The sequence below is a fragment of the Chiloscyllium punctatum genome, chromosome 11 (genome assembly GCF_047496795.1).
Source record: "Chiloscyllium punctatum isolate Juve2018m chromosome 11, sChiPun1.3, whole genome shotgun sequence".
NCBI classification, from domain to species: domain Eukaryota; kingdom Metazoa; phylum Chordata; class Chondrichthyes; order Orectolobiformes; family Hemiscylliidae; genus Chiloscyllium; species Chiloscyllium punctatum.
The window spans coordinates 112336949-112357237 of NC_092749.1; positions in this window are offsets into that span (position 1 = coordinate 112336949).

Sequence of the window (20289 nt, forward strand, 5' to 3'; positions counted from 1 at the left end):
AGAATAACCATTCAGAATTTGCCTTCATCCGACTGCCTTCATCCACTGACTTTGTGGAAGGTGATATTAACAATATGTTGATAGCAATATTGATTAACACAGACCCTGTCAGTCTCAGACCCGCCTTCATTTGATGCTAGAGTGTAATGATTCATTGACAAATCAAAGCCACAACTGGCATGTTCTGATTCATTGTCACTGTCAGAGAGGGGTGCTGTAAGGAGGAAAGAACTTATATAATACAGTGATATACCATGCAGATATAGGACAGATTATGTGTTGAGATATTGACATGCTTTACAGTGTGGAATATACTCCAACAACAATGAAACCTTCCAAATGGCCACAAGAGCAATTACATTCTCTCCTTCTCTTACACATGCTCTCCACTTATTGGATCTGCAGGCTTTATATCTGAGTGCTCTCCCAGATTTTTTTATCACTGCCAATTCCCAATGCTGTGCTCCTCCGTCTGGCTTACAAGCAGGAACTGAAATGTGAGGGCTTAGTGCAGAAAGTGGCGCAGTGTTGGTCTGAGACAATGGAAGGGCCTTTATGGGACTGTCGGTGGACTGGTCCATATTTAAGAACTCAGCAGCCAACCTAAACGAGTATGCCACTACCATCACAGAGTTCATCAGTAAGTGTGTAGAGGACTGCGTGCCAAAGAGTGCTTCCCAACTGGAAACTGTGGATGAACCGGGAGATCAACTCCCTCCTGAAGTCCAAGTCTGAAACATTCAAGTTGGTCAGCCCTGACCTCTACAGGAAATCCAGATATGACCTTCGCAAGGCCATCAGGGATGCCAAGAGGCAATACCAAAGTAAGCTTGAGAGTCAGACTAACCATGTGGCCACCCTTCATTCGTGGCAAGGCTTACACTATATAACGGGTCACAAAGCAAAGTCAAACAGAATCGAGAGCAACTGTACATCCTTATCCAATGAGATCAATGCATTCTAGACTCGCTTTGAACAGAGGGTCAGTGGAATGATGTCACCTATCCCAACAGCCTCGGCTGCAGCTGTACCCATGCTCACTGTCGCAGATGTTAGACCAACCTTCTCGAGTGTGAACCCACAGAAAGCGACCGGCCCAATGGAGTGTCTGGCTGTGCACTCAGATCCTGCACGGAACACCCGGTGGGAGTATTTTCAGACATCTTTAATCTATCCTTACTGCGATCTGAAGTCCCCAACTGCTTCAAGAAGACCACCATTATGCCAAAGAAAATTCATGCAGTGTGCCTCAATGACCGCTGCTTGATGACTCTGACCTCCATCATTATAAAGTGCTTCGAGAGGTTAGTCAAGGTTCACATCACCTTCAGCCTCCCAGATTGCCTTGATATTTTGCAATCCGCCCACTGGTGTGAAAGTCCACTTACAGTGCAGCGACACCATGCTTTCAATTGTACGTGTCTGTTTTTAGTTCGACATTAAAACTAGTTTTACCAGACAGTAAGACAAATTCCCCTCATAGGGTCTACAAGATTGTGGAGATGGAAAAGTTGATGGAGAAACATTGGATATGACATACTGTGGATGTTAAGAGGTGGACCCACACACTGTTCGAACTAATCAATGATCTTTTTTAAAATTCATTCATGGAATGTAGGTGTCACTGACTCGGCAGCATTTATTGCCCGTCCCCAGTTGCCTCGAGCACAGTTAAGAATCAATCCTGTCGCTGTGGGTCTGGAGTTACGTGTAAGCCAAACCAGGTAAAGAAGACAGTTTCCTTCCCTAAAGAACATTTGCCTTGAAGCCAATGGTAAGAAGACTTGATCAGGGTGGATTATCCATGATCTATCTGCTTTCAGCTGCTTTACAGTGAAGGTTAAAATTACTCTCATTGTGTAAGGCAATCAGGTTAGCCTCCACAAATGTACAGAGAGTCAACTTTCAGCCCAGATACTTAATCATATCTTTGCTGAGAGTTTGGAGTTAAATACAGTTATTCAACATATTTCATTTTGGAATTGTTGTATGTTTGTTAAGTATAAATTGAATCGCTTAGTCAATTTACAGCACAATCGGTTCTGCTATAGCGCATGTTAGTTCAGTGCGAATTGGCTAAAAGCTTGTGCAACGCAAACTTTCCTTATGTGTATTGACTATAATGTTATTCTGGCCCCATTAGTTTAAATGGGGTGGCTATTGAGTGATTTTCTTATAACATGAGGTCGCACGAGCATTGAACTATCTCATTATATCAGAACTGACTGCATTAGATTGGTGGGAAATTTAAGATGCCATTGGCAAATATTTAATCTATGGAATTCTTTCATTTATTTATAATTTCACTTCAGTTTACAGGAATTGAGAAAAGTGGTCTCTAATTGATTGATTCATCACTAGTCTTGACAAGTTATCACAGGCAGTCTTAATGGTAAATGTCACCATAAAATCTCAAGTAAACCCAACTGTGATTAGAATTTATGTGCTTTCTTCAAAATGTTTGATATTGAGCAATAGATAAAATGATATGGATGGATTGATAGATAAACAGGCAGATGGATAGACAACTTGTTGGGTCCTAGACATCTTTGTAAACATACTTTAGCTTATTCCAACCACGTTCAATTGGAAATAGTGTCACAATGTTTGCCTAGTACCTCTCAATGATATGGTGTGGTCAAGGATTTCAGTAACTTTAAGATTGTGGGAGCATAAGTGAAATGGTGGCTTCCCGTAGAAAACTTTGGAGCTGGAGTGAGGGGTAAATGAGTGGAGATGAAAGCCAGCAATCTAACAATTATTGTTTTTGATTTTGGTGCTTTTTTTAGCTGCTCAATTCCATGAGTAGCAAAGTGCTCATCAGCTGATTAGTCACTGTTACTGTTAGACAGCTCTCTGAAGCCACCCAGGTTTGTTTTCCTTCCTAGAGCCTGGTAAACAGCCGTTTGTACTTCACATGGTTGTAAAATGGAGACTTGATTATTAGTCACTGAAATAAGACAAGTGGGAGCTTTAATTACACTGCTTTTTGGCAGTCATGAGCAGCATGATGCTTGCTTCATACATGGGAAAGCAAGGGGCCATATTGAGCAATAAGTGTACAGGGGAGGACTAATTATTTTGATGATGGTTGGATCATTTTGCTAGACCACAGTGTCCCTTTCAAACATCCTGCCGAAGGATACGCTCTGTCATGGCTGTCTACACTTTGTTCAATTGTTGGAGAGATTTATTGTTTTGAAACCTTTACAGTAGCAGAACTTAACTTTGTTTAAATGCAGTATTAAGTAGTCAATAAATAAATACAGATAATAAAATCATAATCATGAGCCACATTTCAAGGTTAGACTGCATCCAGATTTAATTGTGGGAGGGAGGTCACTTTAACCACATTCGTTGGATGTGTCTCTCACAGGAATTGAGCAGAATGCCCGAGTTACACATCATACAACGTTGTTAATTTTTCTTTCCTATGTAGGAGGTAGGAGATTGTTAGAGAGCTTTAAGATTATGAAGGTATTTAATAAATGCTTCGGAATTAGTAGTTATCAATAGAAAAAAAGACATTAATAAATCCATGAGGGAGTTCAGGAGAAACCTCCCACCCACTGAGTTGAACTTGTCATCACAGGGAATTGTTGAGGGGATTAGTGTAAACATTTAAGTGGTATGTAGGTGAACACATGAGAAAAAGAGATATCGAAGTATTGAGATAGGGTTTAATGAATGTGCAGATGAGCCTCTGATGTAAGTCATGATGTAACACTGACCTCAGTAGTCATGTGACAGAGACTCTGCTGGAAGATTGGAACTAGAGAAACTCCAAACTGGAAGCTGTGTTCCCTATTATCACCGTTATATTGTTCATACTTTTTGAAGAAACATGAGGGATGGCCTGATCTTATATGAATAGATGAACCCAGACTAAAACAAGATGGTCATGTTGATGGGAATGACATGTAAAAGGGAGGGAAGGTGGCTCGTGTGCAGAGTAAACACAGATTCGGATCCAGTGGGCTGGGAATGGCCTGTTTCTGAGCTCTGGAATCCATGCAGAATCTTTTTGGATGAGTCGAATGGGACAACATGTCAGTTTGAAGTATCACTAAGCAAGTGCAAATAGAAGTACACGGACATTTGTGAAGATGGAAGCTTATTGCAGTATGAGAAACTCTGACTCGAGGATTGATTCAGATGGAGATTATTATATTTCAAAAGGTTAATTAGATAAATATCTGAATCAGAGAAAGGCATGCAGCTATGGGGAAAGAGCACAATAATGCTGTTTAGTTTTCATTGCTCAAACAAAGACTGCCATTGTTTCACAGAAAAGTTGGATAAAATAATTTGCTGATAAGATTCACCCAAAACTCTCCTGAGGTAAATTTTAAAAGTTTAGATTAGATTAGATTATTTACAGTGTGGAAACAGGCCCTTCGGCCCAATAAGTCTACATTGCCCTGCCAAAGCGCAACCCACCCATACCCCTACATCTACATCTATCCCTTACCTAACACTGTGGGCAATTTAGCATGGCCAATTCACCTGACCTGCACATCTTTGGAGTGTGGGAGAAAACCAGCACACCCAGAGGAAACCCACGCAGACAATGTGCAAACTCCACACAGAGAGTCGCCTGAGGTGGGAATTGAACCCGGGTCTCTGGTGCTGTGAGGCAGCAGTGCTAACCACTGTGCCACTGTGCTGCCCATGGCACGGCAGAAGTGGGTCTTCTGATATTGTGGATTACTGAATGTACTTGCCTTTGTGCAACACCAATTGAGAAGGTGCCGAGAGCTTCATGTCTGGCTATCTGTTTACATTAAGGCAAGGTGGTCTGAGTATGACCAATGATTTACACCAGGATTGGTCCTCAGGAAAGCAAATTGCACACTGGAACTCTCATCGGGTATCAGCTATCCAAATTTTATTAAATGATTAAGCAGACTTGAGGGACCATGCGTATTAATATTTGAAATGCTGGACCTTTTAATTTTTTTTTGTGATGCTGCTGTAGTTTTAAGAGGTTATTTTGTCCTTTTATTCGAAGAGAGGTTGTAAGGCACAGGAGATGTGGGTTGTTTTTAAAGAAGTTGGAACAATAGAAGCAGCCTGGTTGGGTGTGGCCAGTGTTTTTTTTTGTTAGTTTTTAGGTTTAGCTTTAAATCGTTGCTGTTGTAGGCTTGAAGAAGAGAAAGCTGTTTTTCCCTCTCTTGATTACAACCAAACCAATTGGGGATTCTTCCCTAGGCTGCTTGATTGCATGTGAGATAAAAACTGTCTTTCTAAATTTGTGTTTTTGCCAAAGAGTAGGTTTATAGAGTATGACTATGGAATGCTCCCTGAAGGGCATTAGTGATCAGAAGAAGGGTCACTGGACATGAAACATGAACTCTGTTGCTCTCTCCACAGATGCTATCAGACCTGCTGAGTTTCTCCAGCAGTTTCCGATAGTCGTTAGTCTCTGGGTGAAGCACCATGATCAGTATGATCATGGATATTTATCCAACTCAATGCCCAGTGGGTGGCATGCTGGCTTAGTGGTTAGCACTGCTGCCTCACAGAACCAGCAACTCAGGTTTGATTCTAGCCTTGGGCGGCTGGCTGTGTGGTACATTCTCCCCATGTCTGTGTGGGTTTCCTCCCACAGTCCAAAGATATGTAGGTTTGGTGAATTGGCTGTGGGAAATATGGGGTGCATGGAATGGAGATGGGTGTAGGTGGAATGCCCTTCAAAGGGTTGACACAGACTTCAATGGCCGAATGGCCTGCTTTCATGCTGTAGGAATTCTATTCGATGACTCTGTTCCCATTTTCACACCCCACATCCTTTGATTCTTTTAGCCACAGGAACAATGTCTATTTCCTTCCTGAAAACATTCAATATTTGGGCTCAAATGCTTTTGTGTGGCAGAGAATTCCACAAAGTCTGGGTGTGGAAATTCCTCATCATCTCAGTCTTAAATGGTCTATCCCATACCCTTAGACAGTGACCCCTTGTCCTATCTCCCTGGTCATTGGGAACACCCTTCCTGTCCAGTGCTGTTAGCATTTTATCGGGTTTTGTAGACGATGATGCTAACATGGAGATAGGCTCAAAGTGAGTGCACACTAAGAGAGAAAGTGGGTCTCCCTGAGACGCAGCCTGGCCCACACCATGAGCTGGGTGTCTGTCCTTGCTGCAGTTTCAATGCTAGCTGTCAGTGTGCCCAGCGACACAGGTCTCCTGCATGTGGATCAGAGAGATGCCAAAAGAGAATAAAAACTTGGAGGTGCAGCGGACTTCAAAGGAGATTACCTCAGAGTACAATGGGATTGTGATTAGATGGACCAATGGGCTGAGGAGTGGCATATAGAGTTTAATTTAGATAAATGTGAGATGCTGCATTTGGAAAGGCAAATCAGAGCAGGACTTATACATTTAATGATAATGTCCTAGGGAGTGTTGTTAAACAAAGAGACCTTGGAGTGCAGGTTCATAGCTCCTTGAAAGTAGAGTTACAGGTAGATAGGATAGTGAAGAAGGCGTTTGGTATACTTTCCTTTATTGGTCAGAGCATTGAGTACAGGAGTTGGGAGGTCATGTTGCAGCTGTACAGAACATTGGTTCGGCCACTTTTGGAATATTGTGTGCAATTTTGATCTCCTTCCTTTTGGAAGAATGTTGTGAAACTTGAAAGGGATCAAAAAATATTTACAAGGATGTTGCCAGGGTTGGAGGATTTGAACTATAGGCTGGGGCTATTTTCCCTGGAGCGCCGGAGGCTGAGGGGTGACCTTATAGATGTTTATGAAATCATGAGGGGCATGGATAGGATAAGTAGACAAGGTCTTTTCCCTGGGGTCAGGGAGTCCAGAACTAGAGGGCATAGGTTTAGGGTGAGAGGGGAAAGATATAAAATGGACCTAAGGGGCAATATTTTCACACTAAATGGGGTGCGTGGAGGCTGGTACAATTACAACATTTAAAAGGCATCTGGATGGGTATATGAATAGGAAGGGTTTAGAGGGCTATGGGCCGGTTGCTAGCAGGTGGGTCTAGATTAGGTTAGGATATCTGGTTGGCATGGACAAGTTGGACCGAAGAGTCTGTTTTCATGCTGTACATCTCTATGACTCTATGTCTCGAAGATATTGGAGTAGAATTAGGCCATTTGGCCCATCACGTCTCCTCCACCATTCGACCACAGCTGATATGTTTCCCAATCCCATTCTCAACCTTCTCCCCATAACCCTTGACCCTTTTACTAATCAAGAAACTATCTATCTTTGTCTTAAAGGCACTTAATGACTTGAACTCTACAGCCCACTGTGGCAAAGTATGTCTCTGATTGAAGGGGGATGCTGTTTGATTTTGAGGAACATGGAGGAGCATTGCAGCCTATGGTCAACTGAAACTGCCAGGGACTTGCTGTGACATTTCCTGTTGAGAATTCCCAGTGTCTAATTCGCTTGTGATGGGGCAGCAGGTCAAGAAGCTGAGTATTAAAGAGCTGAGATGTACAATTAATGCAGTTACTAAGCAGCAGTAAACCTCCTGAAAAGGCCATTTTCTGCTATTCAGCGAGAATCCTGCATCAATATGGAACTGAAAAGATAGAGCGATGTGGAGATTGCCCTCACTGAACGTCTCGTACAATTGTCCCACCATCTCCTCATTGCCCCATGTTGCTCAGGTGCCTATAACATTCTGCCCATACAGAGACCAGACCAGCTTAGGGTGGCAGATTTCTTTCCCTAACAAACATAAGTGACCCCAATGGATTTTCCAAACATTCAATGGTAGTTTCACACCCTGGCACCAGCTTTATCAATTCAAATTTAAATTTGACTGCCGTGGTGGGGTTTGAACTCCCATCTCATGAGTGTTAGTTTAGACTTGTAACTCTACCTTTGTGCTACCATTTCCAACAAGTCCTTGGACTGGGAAACAAAATATCATCCTGATCCATGTCATATTGCATCTTCAAGTTGTTCGTTAACTCATACCTGCATTCTTAAAATTGCATTTTTGCTAATAATGGTGCCCAACATCTACAGGTTGCTCTGCTAAAACGCAAATTTTGTTTACACGAGTTCACTATAACTCAATGATGAACTGGGAACACTGTTTCTGAAGTGTGTAGTTTTAAAGTGGGTATTGGTTGTAATGGGATTCCGTCCCTATTAGTTTAAATGGTGCTGCTATTACTCGATTTTCTTATAACACGGGATTGCACAAGAATGGGACTACCGGAACAGACTCTACTTGTAAAATTTATATCTCAGATACCTGGATATCTGCAACATTCATGAGCTTACAACTGAGCGAGATACCATCTTAATGAGAATTGCCTGCTGTACCGGTGAATCCTAGAGCAGAGTAAATAACTTTGAATAAATGCCATCATCACGACATTAAACCCGTGGGTTCCTTTCGTTCTCCCATCTGTAGACTGTCTCCTCAATTGTACTTTTGGGCACAACATTATTTTTGAGTTGAAATTTTCTTCATCATCTATTGTGAGGCCCAATGTACTTGTACTGTTTCTGCACGATTTTGCTCAGAATGAATTAAAATATCATACTACAACTTGAATTAAAAATGCCAGATTATTTTTTTCTTGCTTGCAATCGTACACACACCTCAAGGGTGCTGAAGGTATGAAGAAAGGTTGTGTAATTTTATAAAACAGCTATAATGTATATATATTCCACTGCTAACTGATTTTCTCATCTCAATTTTGTTTGTTTTGAGACTTTTAAGATTTCTAACTTTGCGTGATTGAGTAAACATTCCTGGAAAAATACATATTGTGCGCAAAGAGCAATTTGTGGTGCATTTAACATAATGCAGTGTTGTGAATGACACAACGGAGGAGGGGGCCTTGCAAAGAGAGCTGTGCATTGTGTTGAAGGAGGTATTCTAGAATTATCCGAGGAGGAAGAGACCCGCAAATTTCAATTTATTTGCTTCTCCAAGAAAATATTTTCTTAACAACATTTGTGAAGCTTTTAAAGTACATTTCAGGATCTAGCAAGGAAGCCCTCGGGTCCTGACATTTGAAGGACAAGGTTAAATATTTAGCCTTCTAATAGTGGCATCTCATTACGGTGTATTTTGCCCATGGGCTACTGCCTTTGTCTTGGCTGGATCTAAGGAGGAGCTTGAGAAAGGTCACCCTTCAATAATAGTTTTCATAATCAACTTAGAGAAACCACATTACAGGTTCCCTTCATCAGTGAGTGCCCCAACGAGACAAAAATGTCTTCAGGCAAACGGATTTACCTGACACATGCTTACAAACCCAAACAGATTTGTTCAAGAAAAGAGTTTGCTGAACCCGCCATAACGTTGAGTAATTTGGGATTAAGTAGATTAACGTTTAGCAATACACAACCAAACACTTGCAATACTAACACTGTGGTGAACTGCATAGGTATACAGCAGGCTTCTGAAGATGGATCATTTTTACTGATAAGATTATGGGGGAATGATCCTTTCAGTGCAGTCTGGAATGCTCCTGTGTGCCTGATAATGTTTAGCTACAGGCCACAGGAGGGTGGAAACAGTAAACTTTCACTAATTGGGTGTCAGAATAGCTTCCAAGTCGCTATTGCTTTTATTTGTCCAAAGGGTTTTAGAACACAATCCTCCGCTTGGTGAAGCGAACAAATCAACAGCTTTTTCTTCTTATACTTTTCTTCTTCATCTACCTTGGATTTTGTTTTAGCTACAAAGAGTTGTCAATGATGGTGGATTGCTCAGATACCAGTCTTGTCACTGCCTTTGCTTTTCAGGGCCTGATCGGAATCTATCCCTTTCCCTCCCTGCCATTCAGTATTTAGAGTTTTTACAGGTTGATAATTAACCTACTTCAATGTGTGAAAACATGGGTAAGTGGAGCTGAGGCCATGAAAAGGTCAGCCATGATCTTATTGAATGGTGGAACAGGCTCGATGGGCTGGATGGCCTACTCCTGCTCCTAGTGCTTATGTTTTACGTTACACACACACCTTCCGGAATGGGACTCTAGTGTCAAACAGTCAGACAGATCCTGCGGTCCAACCACTTCATGCTGACCGTAATCCCAAACTAAAATGGTCTCACCAGCTTGTGTTTGGCCCATAACCCCTCTGAATCTTTCCAATTCATGTACTTTCCCAAATGTCTTTTAAATGTAATTGTACCTGCATCCACCACTTCCTCAGGGAGTTCATTCCACACATGAACCACTCTCTCTGTGTGAAAATGTTGCCCCTCCTGTTTTCCTCAACATTTTCTCCTCTCACCTTACAAATATCCCCCCCGGGTTTGAACTCCCCTCCACCCTAGAGAAAAGACACCTGTCGTTCACTTTATCTATAGCCCTCACGCTTTTATAAACCTGTATACAGTCACCCCTCAACTTGCTACACTCCAGTGAAAAAGTCCCAGTGTTTCCCAGCCTCTCCTTGTAACTCAAACCTTCCATTACTGACAACATCCTGGTAAATCTCTTCTGAAACCTCTCTGGCTTAATAACATCCTTCCTAGAGCAGGGAAACCAGAACTGGACACAGTACTCCAGAACAGGCCTCATCAATGTCCTGCACAATCTCAACATGACATCCCAGCCCCTATACTCAAAGGACTGAGCAATGAAGGCAAGCATGCTAAATGCCTTCTGAACTTTCTGATTTGGAGGTGGGGGTGCTATCCTGTAGGGAGAGGAGATCTACGCTCAAATGCTGTGGGTTTTATTGATTGTAACCACAGACAGAGGGTGGATGGGGATGCCCTATACACCTGGGATTCAGGTCCATGTGATCTGACATCACCGCATCACCACTTCTCTCGCACATGCTCAGTAGCTACATGTACATTAAAGGTGTGATTAACCCTTTACACTACACTACCCATAGCACCACCAAACTGCTTCTCCAAAAGCACCCACAACCGCTGCACCAAGTGCAGGCTTACATTCATATATTGCTTCTCATGGCCTTGGTCAGCAAGTTCCAAAATACCTCGCAGGCAATGAAGCCCTTTTGAAGTGTGGTCCATGTTATCATGTCGGGAATACCACAGCCAGTTTGTAGAAAGCCCCCACAAGCAGCAATGTTCATGACCATCAGACAATCTGATATCGTGGTGTTATGACTGAGGGATTAGTCAGGACTGGAGGGAGCTACCCTGAAAGGATGCAATAAGATGCTGAGCTCTAAAGGGACTGCAGCTGTATCACAGGGAACCCACAATGCACTGAAGTATGTAGCTCGTGTGTGTCTATGGGGAAATGGTAATCCATGGATCAGTCACAAAGCTAGAAGTCTTGTGAATGTGGGTGATTGGCCTTGTGAGGGTTGAAAGATTCTGATGCAGGGAAACTGAGAGTCATGCCCACCTTTTGCAGACTCAGCATAGCATTCCTGCTCTCTGTAGTGATACGTTTGTTTAGAATCATAGAATCCCTATAATGCAGAAGCAAGCCATTCAGCCCATTGAGTCCACACTGACCCTCTGAAGATCATCCCTCCCAGACCTAACCCCCTACCCTAATCCTTTAATCCTGCGTTTCCCCATGGCTAACCCACCTTGCCTATACATCCCTGGCCACTATGGAACAATTGAGCATGGATAATCATGCACATCTTTGTACTGTGGGAGGAAACTGGAGGAAACCCACGCAGGCATGGGGAGAATGTACAAACTCCACACTTTCAGTCACCCAAGGATGGAATCGAATCTGAGTCCCTGGTGCTGTGAAGCCGCTGTGTTAAACACTGAGCCACCGTTCGGCAGGATGGTGGTGTCCCTGGATCCCACTGCCCTCACCACAGTTAAGTCCTGGGTGGGAAGGTTTGTGAGTCATAGAATCATACTGCATTGAAACAGGCCCTTCAGCACAACCCATCTATGTTGATCATGTTTCTTTAACTGAACTAGTCCCATTTGCCTGTGTCCTTCCCAGCTCACTGACCATTGGTCCCTTCCATGGCCAATTCAATGACCACTTGAAGGCCCCCACATCCCTCCGTCAATGGGAGGAGGAGAACACGCCCCCATTTACATCAACGGAGCTGAGGTCGAGAGGGTGGAGAGCATCAAGTTCCTCAGAGTGACGATAACCGACAACCTGTCCTGGCCTTCCTACATAGACGCGACAGTCAGGAAGGCACAACAACGCCTCTCCTTCCTCAGCTGGCTCAGGAAATTCAGCATGTCCATAAGGAGCCTCACCAACCTCTACAGACGCACCATAGAAAGCATACTGTCTGGGTGCATAATGGCCTGGTATGGCAACTGCTCTGCTCAGGACTGTAATAGTCTACAGAAAGTGATGTGCACAGCCCAGACCATCACGGAAGCCAACCTCTCATCCACAGCCTCCATTTACACAGCTCGCTGCCGTGGACAGGCTGCCAACATCAAAGACCCCTCCCACCCCGATAATGATCTCCTACACCCTCTTCTGTCAGGCCCAAGATACAGAATATGGAAAACACGCACCAACAGGTGCAGGAACAGCTCCTTCCCTGCTGTTATTAGACTGATGAATGGACTTTCTAACTTCAAATAATGCTGATCTTGTTAACAATGCTCTTGCATATTGTTCGCCTTGTACAATGTAACCTGTATACCTCTAACTAAGCCTGTCCGATCTGTACATCCTTGCTTACTGTACTGCTCATAAACAAAGCTTTTTACTCTCCTTCGGTACACATGACAATCAATCATTTAGTTGCAGGTTGGTCTGTTGCCTCGCAGGACAGCAAAAGCCATTTTGCATCGTCACCTCTGGGGCATTGGGGCTTTGGCGCTGCTCGTCTCTTGAACAACAGCACTCAGTACCTCATCAAAGGGTGGGATATCAACAAGGGGGAGAGGGAGAGCACTGGAAGACAAAACCTTGCTGCTAGTGCCATGCAAACCCCCTCCCCAATACCTGTGCTCCCAATGCTCACACACAATTTATTTACCTTTACCCCCACTTCTATCTACCTAGTGTACTCTCAGCCACCTTCTCCCCAGCCCCACCCCCCCCTTCCCATTTACCTCTCCACCCCCGAGGCTCCCAACCTCATTCCTGATGAAATGCTTTTGCCCGAAATGTCGATTTCTCCTGCTCCTCAGTTGTTGCCTGACCTGCTGTGCTTTTTCAGCACCACACTCTCCACTCAGCCCCTCAAGCCTGTTCCACCGTTCAACAAGATTGCGACTGGTCCAACATTCCTCACGTCCATTTTCCTGCCTTTTCCGTCTAACCTTGATTCGCCTACCAAATGAAGGAATGTAAAAACTTATCAAAAAATATCAAAATCTAGTCACTATTGGGACATTCAGCTTCACTTTGCAACAGACAGACAGAATATCTTGGATATTATAAACTGATCTCTAGAATTTGGAAAATCTTCAGTGTTTTTTTTAATGGAACCTCAATGGGATGCCACAGTTTCAATGGGATGCAGAAATACCAGAGGATGTGTTTCCTAGAGAACAGAGCCCAGAATGAGTTATTGCAAAAGGTTGAACAGGTTGTGTTTTCTCTCTTGAAAGAAAAAGTAACTTTGAGGAAACCTGAGGGAAATCATTCAAATTCAGAAGGGGTTGGGTAGGTGTTGGTGTTGTTTTGAAGGCATGAAATATGGACAATTATTATTTAAATCTCATTGATGAATTTAAAAATGTCAGCCTTTTGATTGAGAGTAACACCATTATAAATGAGTTGGAATGCTTTAAAGTAGCTACCAAAGTCACCTCATCTGAAAGCAGCCAAACTTAGCAGAAAGTTAAAAGAAACATTCTCACCAGAGCCTCAAAATTGGCATCTGAATGTATAACTCCTTTATTTGCAAACTGTAACTTTTAATCAATTCTGACTCTGTATGTTGTTCTGTTTGCTTGCTTTATTTGTATGTGTCTGTGTCTGTGTATCTATGTGTGTGTGTATGTGTGTGTGTGTGTGTGTGTGTGTGTCTTTGATGTGGAATTGGGGGCAGATTTTTTTTATTATGTCTGTACTTTATTTGAGGAGTGTTCAGTAAAGCAACTCTTTAATTTTGATTGCCTTGAGGGATTTGGCAGGCTGCGAACTCTATCACTGTTCCTTCAGAGTTGCTGGGTCAGAATTCTCGAACTTCCTCATTGACTACATTGATAATCTCTTTACACCCCAGTAGTCCAAGAAGGCATCTCACCATCACTTTCTCCAGGGGCAGCTAGGGACGGGCAATGAATGCTGGGCCCAGCCAATGACATCTACTTGTCAACTCATGAATGAATTGATGTAAAACTGCATGGGTCAGAATTCATTTCACCAATGAAGCTACGATGTAGGATAAAGGAGCAGGAGTAGACCATTCAGCCCATCGATACTGCTCCATCATTCAATGAGATCCTCAGTTCCACTTCCCTGCCTTATCTCCATCACCCTTAATCCCCTCCTTGATTAAAAATCAACTTCAGAGCAGAACAAAATCCCAGTTAAGTCAAGGTGTGACAGGGGTGTCTTTTCCTTTAACTTGGCTGGGGGGAATAAAAAACACAAAGAGAGGAAGCTGTATTCTTTTGCTTTGAGTGAGGTTATCCCAGAGTCTGATGGGCTCTAACTGTACCAACCCCCTCTGCCACCCTGCCACCAAATCTAATAGGCAGGGACATCTGCCACAGGGCAGGGTTCAGTGATTAGAATTATATGTGAGACAGTTGCTGCTGTTTGTGTAAGATGAATATATAATCTGTTTAGTGCTTTTCAAATTAGACAGAATTATTTGAACGTAATGATCCTCATATGTAAACATCAGGTGTTATGGGAGAATAAGCTGCCAAGACTGAGCCATTCACACCCTCCAGCAACATTGCATCTCAACCATTAATACTCTGTAATGTGCCCAATTAAGGGCTGATGAAACACTTTTCCTTCAATCAATCAATAGATGCAATTTTAAATCTGTCACAATTATATAGTAACCCAGCAATGTGCTACAGGCCCTTACAGCGGTTCAGAAAAGAAAATCAAAGGATCATGTCAAGGACATTGCAAACAGTTGACTAATCCCCAGTTGGGTTGCTGTTCAGGTGTGGCTCTTGATCCATTGCTGATCAGATTTCCGAGGAATAACATCCACCGTCGCTCCTGAAAGTCACCACGCCTGGGAAATATTACAGGAAAATTTAGTACAAACCAACCTCATTCAATAGCCCATGGGAAATGGGAGAGATGAGATTCTGCTCCTAGCCAGGAACAGAGCATGGGCACAACTTCAGATCCAGTCAACCAAAGCAGTGTGACTGTCGATACAATGATCATCTGGAGAATGAGTCCGTGTGTCTGTGTGAACGTCCTGCTCTATATTCTCCTGGAAACCTTCAGCTGAACATAATGAACTCGCCTCATCATGAAATGGGTGCTCTGAGTAGTTTTCCCTTGAAACCATTATTAGTTCATTCAGGGCACATCGAAATATTGCAAATGCAAAGCTAGCCTGTTCTGCTTTGTAAAATCATAATTAGCATCCACACTTATAAATTTTGTTTCATCAGTGCTTTTCTTAAAGAAAATCTGAATTAATCCACATGTGGTGAGCTATTTTACTGAAATTAGAGAAAAGTGCTTGAAGTCTCAAAATAAAAATACAGACATTGGAAAGACACAATGAGTTAGTCAGTTTCGACAGAATGTCATTAACCATCCTCCAGGCTGTGTTGGGGTCAGAAATACTGAAAAAAAATTAAATGAAAATAAGGTGCAACTTCTTACAAGGGCTTATTGAAATCCCAGTGTCTGAATGGTTCATGTTATATCATTTGCAATTAATCACTGACTGTTGATAGGGGTTTTAACCTGGTATCTCATGTGTACCTTCCTCACATTGTCTAACAATAGCAGGGAGATACGCCAACAATCTAAAACACAGTTTTGATTCCTTATTCAGGAAGCAATTAATACCTGGTTTCTTGACTCCAGTCCGAGCGCAAACATGCATTTGTAGCCAAGACTCAAATCGACGTTTTTTGCTTAATTGAAAAGATTCGCCAGAGTGTTATGCAGGTGAGGTGCTGGAAGACTGGAGGTTGGCTAACATGGTACCACTGTTTAAGAAAGGTGGTAAGGAAAAGCCAGGGATCTATAGACCAGTGAGCCTGACGTTGGTGGTGGGCAAGTTGTTGGAGGGAATCCTGACGGACAGGATGTACATGTATTTGGAAAGGCAAGGACTGATTGGGATAGTCAGTATGGCTTTGTGCATGGGAAATCATGTCGCACGAACTTGATTGAGATTTTGGAAGAAGTAACAAAGAGGATTGATGAGGGCAGAGCAGTTGACATGATATATATGGACTTCAGTAAGGCATTTGACAAGGTCCTCATGGGACACTGGTTAGCAAGGTTAGATCTCATGGAATACCAGAGAGTACTAGCTATCTGAGTGCAGAACTGGCTCAAAGGTAGAAGACAGAGGGTGGTGGTAGAGGGTTGTTTTTCAGACTGGAGGCCTGTGATCAGTGGAGTGCCACAAGGATCAGTGCTGGGTCCCTACTTTTTGTCATTTATATAAATGATTTGGATGTGAATATAGGAGTTTGCAGATGACAGCAAAATAGGAGGTGTGGTGGACAGCGAAGAGGGTTACCTCAAATTACAACAGGATCTGGACCAGATGGGCCAATGGGCTGAGGTGTGGCAGATGGAGTTTAATTTAGATAAAAGTGAGGTGCTGCATTTTGGAAAGGCAAATTAGTGCAGAACTTATACACTTAATGGTGAGATCCTCGGGAGTGTTGCTGAACAAAGAGACCTTGGAGTGCAGGTTCATAGCTCCTTGAAAGTGGAGTCACAGGTAGATAGGATAGTGAAGAAGGCGTTTGGTATGCTTTCCTTTATTGGTCAGAGTATTGAGTACAGGAGTTGGGAGGTCATGTTGTGGCTGTACAGGACATTGGTTAGGCCACTTTTGAAATATTGTGTGCAATTCAGGTCTCCTTCCTATCGGAGAGATGTTGTGAAACTTGAAAGGGTTCAGAAAAGATTTACAAGAATGTTGCCAGAGTTGGAGGATTTGAGCTATAGGGAGAGGCTGAACAGGCTGGGGCTGTTTTCCCTGGAGCGTCGGAGGCTGAGGGGTGACCTTATAGAGGCTTATACAATCATGACGAGCATGGATAGGATAAATAGACAAGATCTTTTCCCTGGGGTGAGGGAGTCCCACAACAAAGGGCATAGGTTTAGAGTGTGAGGGGAAGATATAAAATGGAGCTAAGGGCTAACGTTTTCACGCAGAGGGTGGTACATGTATGAAATGAGCTGTCAGAGGAAGTGGTGGAGGCTGGTATAATTGGAGCGTTTAAAGGCATCTGGATGGTTATATGAATAGGAAGGGTTTGGAGGGATATGGGCCGCATGCTGGCAAATGGGACTAGATTGGGTTGGGATATCTGGTTGGCATGGGCGAGTTAGACTGAAGCGTCTGTTTCCGTGCTGTACATCTCTATGACTCTATTTGATGCTTAGGGACAGAGTAAATGAAAGCTGGAGTAGGCCCTGTTCTGCTGTCTAACTAGATCATGGCTTGTCATCCACCTCAAAGCCATTGCCCTGCATTATCCTCACCTGTCTTGATGTCACTAATGGTTTTCGATTTCCATTCTACGGATCTTCAGCAGTTGACCCTCCTCAGCCCTCAGGGTAGAGAGCTCCAAAAGATTGACCAGCCTCTGAGTGAAGAAATTCCTCTCTGTTCCAATCTTACCTGCTACCCTGAGACTGTTTCCTCTGAATCTGGACCTCTTTCTCTCTGTCCCAGAGAAAAGGAGGTTGAAAGGGAACCTGATAGAAGTCTATAAAAGTAATGAGAGGTAGGGCTAGGTTCATGCCAGGTGTCTTTTCCCTCGGGCGAGACATTTCAAGGCTAGAGGCACATTTTTAAGGTGAGAGGACAGAGATTTTAAAAAAGACGTGAGGAATAAATGTTTTTGCACAGAGTGTAGTTCATGTGTGGAATGAACTTCCTGAGGAAGTGTGGATGTGGGTACAGTTATGACGTTTAAAAGACATTTGAATAAAGACATAAATAGAAAAGGTTTGGAGAGACATGGGCCAGGAGAGGGAGGTGGGACTAGTTTAGGTTGGGAACATGGTCCTGCACTGGTTGGACCGAAGGGTCTGTTTCTGTGCTGTATGACTATGACTATGACGTGTGGAATCTCATTCCTTCTAGCAGTGAATTGTTGTTGGAGACCCACAAACATTCCTAAATTTCTTTTTTAACATTTCTTTTTAGTCTTCTTCTCTCGCGCTCATTCAATCCATTTTGTCTTTCCCTTTGTTCAGTTCATTAGATTAGATTACTTACAGTGTGGAAACAGGCCCTTCAGCCCAACAAGTCCACACCGCCCCGCCGAAGCACAACCCACCCATACCCCTACATCTACCCCTTACCTAATTGGCAATTTAGCATGGCCAATTCACCTGACCTGCACATCTTTGGACTGTGGGAGGAAACCAGAGCACCCGGAGGAAACCCACACAGACACGGGGAGAATGTGCAAACTCCACACAGAGAGTCGCCTGAGGCAGGAATTGAACCCGGGTCTCTGGCGCTGTGAGGCAGCAGTGCTAACCACTGTGCCACCGTGCCGCCCCCTGAATCTGGTAGGCAATTTAATTGATCTTCAATCTCAGGGCATGTTTGGTTTGATTTGTAAGTCGCTGCTGAAAATATGTTGCTGGAAAAGCGCAGCAGGTCAGGCAGCATCCAAGGAACAAGAGAATCGACGTTTCGGGCATCAGCCCTTCTTCAGAATGATTCCTGAAGAAGGGCTCATGCCCGAAACGTCGATTCTCCTGCTCCTTGGATGCTGCCTGACCTGCTGCGCTTTTCCAGCAACACATTTTCAGCTCTGATCTCCAGCATCTGCAGTCCTCACTTTCTCTTCCTTGATTTGTAAGTCCCAGATATACTATTGCCTTAGGTTCCCAGCAGTTTAAAAGAAAGAAACATTTCTGAGCCAGAGGAATGGGGTTAATTTACTGGGCACACTGCAAATGCTCTCTCCCAGCAGGTACCAGATCATGAGTATTGCGAGAGGGCAAATATTTGTAATTAAAAGAGATAACGAAAAGCGATTTTGATCTTTCGTCTGATTGATTCATTGGTAGTTAATTTTGTGACTTCATCCTTTTTAGTTATGGCTGGGGTTAATCCCATTGCCTTGCTGTTAACTCTTTCTGCAACTTTGAAGGTGCCAACTCCTGAAGGGGTCCCATGTGGCTTCATTTCTTTCAGTCACTTTTGCTAAGAGTCAATTTTGACAGATCAACACTTCCCTGAAATTGTAGTACTGTACTGAGAGTGGTGCTGGAAAAGCACAGCAGGTTAGGCAGCATCCAAGGAGCAGGAGAATTGACGTTTCGGCCCAGAGCCCTTCATTAGGAATCCTTCGCGTCGATGTTCCTGCTCTTCGGATGCTGCCTGACCTGCTGTGCTTTTCCAGCAACACACTCTCAACTCTGATCTCCAGCATCTGCAGACCTCACTGTCACCAAGTTGAAATTGTAATATTGCTGCCTCCCAGGGGGATGCTCAAATTGGGATGAGTCTCAGTTGACCCTGTAATTAAAGATGTCAATCTGAAGTCAGACCCTTTCTCCATAGTTTGATTTCTTGTTCATTGAACTCCTTCAGCACCACAAGAGTTTTCATATTTTAATTACTCCTTCATTTTCATGTTTTGATTCAATTATTTTTGTTGTCTTTCTATCCATTTGTTCAGCTGTAACATTCTTGAAAATTCTGTCCCATTCTGGGATGACCCAAAGTAGTCCTATGTTCTCCAGCATTGAGAAGCTGAAAGAATGGTTTGGTGGGGAATTCCAGATACCTGAAGAATGTTAACCATAGAACATAGTCCCCACAGTGTGGAAGCAGACCATTCGGCCCATCGAGTCCATACCTTCTTATCCCTGTAGCCCTGTGTTTCCCATTGGCTAACCCACCCACCTGCACATCCCTGGGCACTATGGGCAAATTAGTACGGCCAATCCACATGAACCTTCGGCCACATCCCATAAACAAATGTTTTAAAACGGTCCTTAAATGGTAATAAGTGACCACTTCAGGGCTTCACCCAGTTCCAGGCAGATGGAGGAAAGGCTGGTCCATTGTCCTGGTCACCCAGTGTGGCCAGATTGTATGTTGCAGGGGGACAGTCACTCAATTTACATTCATTCGTGCAAGACTGAACTTAGGGCAGTGATGGGAGGAGTGGCCTCTCAAAGTCAATATCCCCATCCCACCCTAATTTCCAACATTGCCCAAAACCAGACACTCTTCCCCACTCCCCACATGACATATAACCGTTCCCAA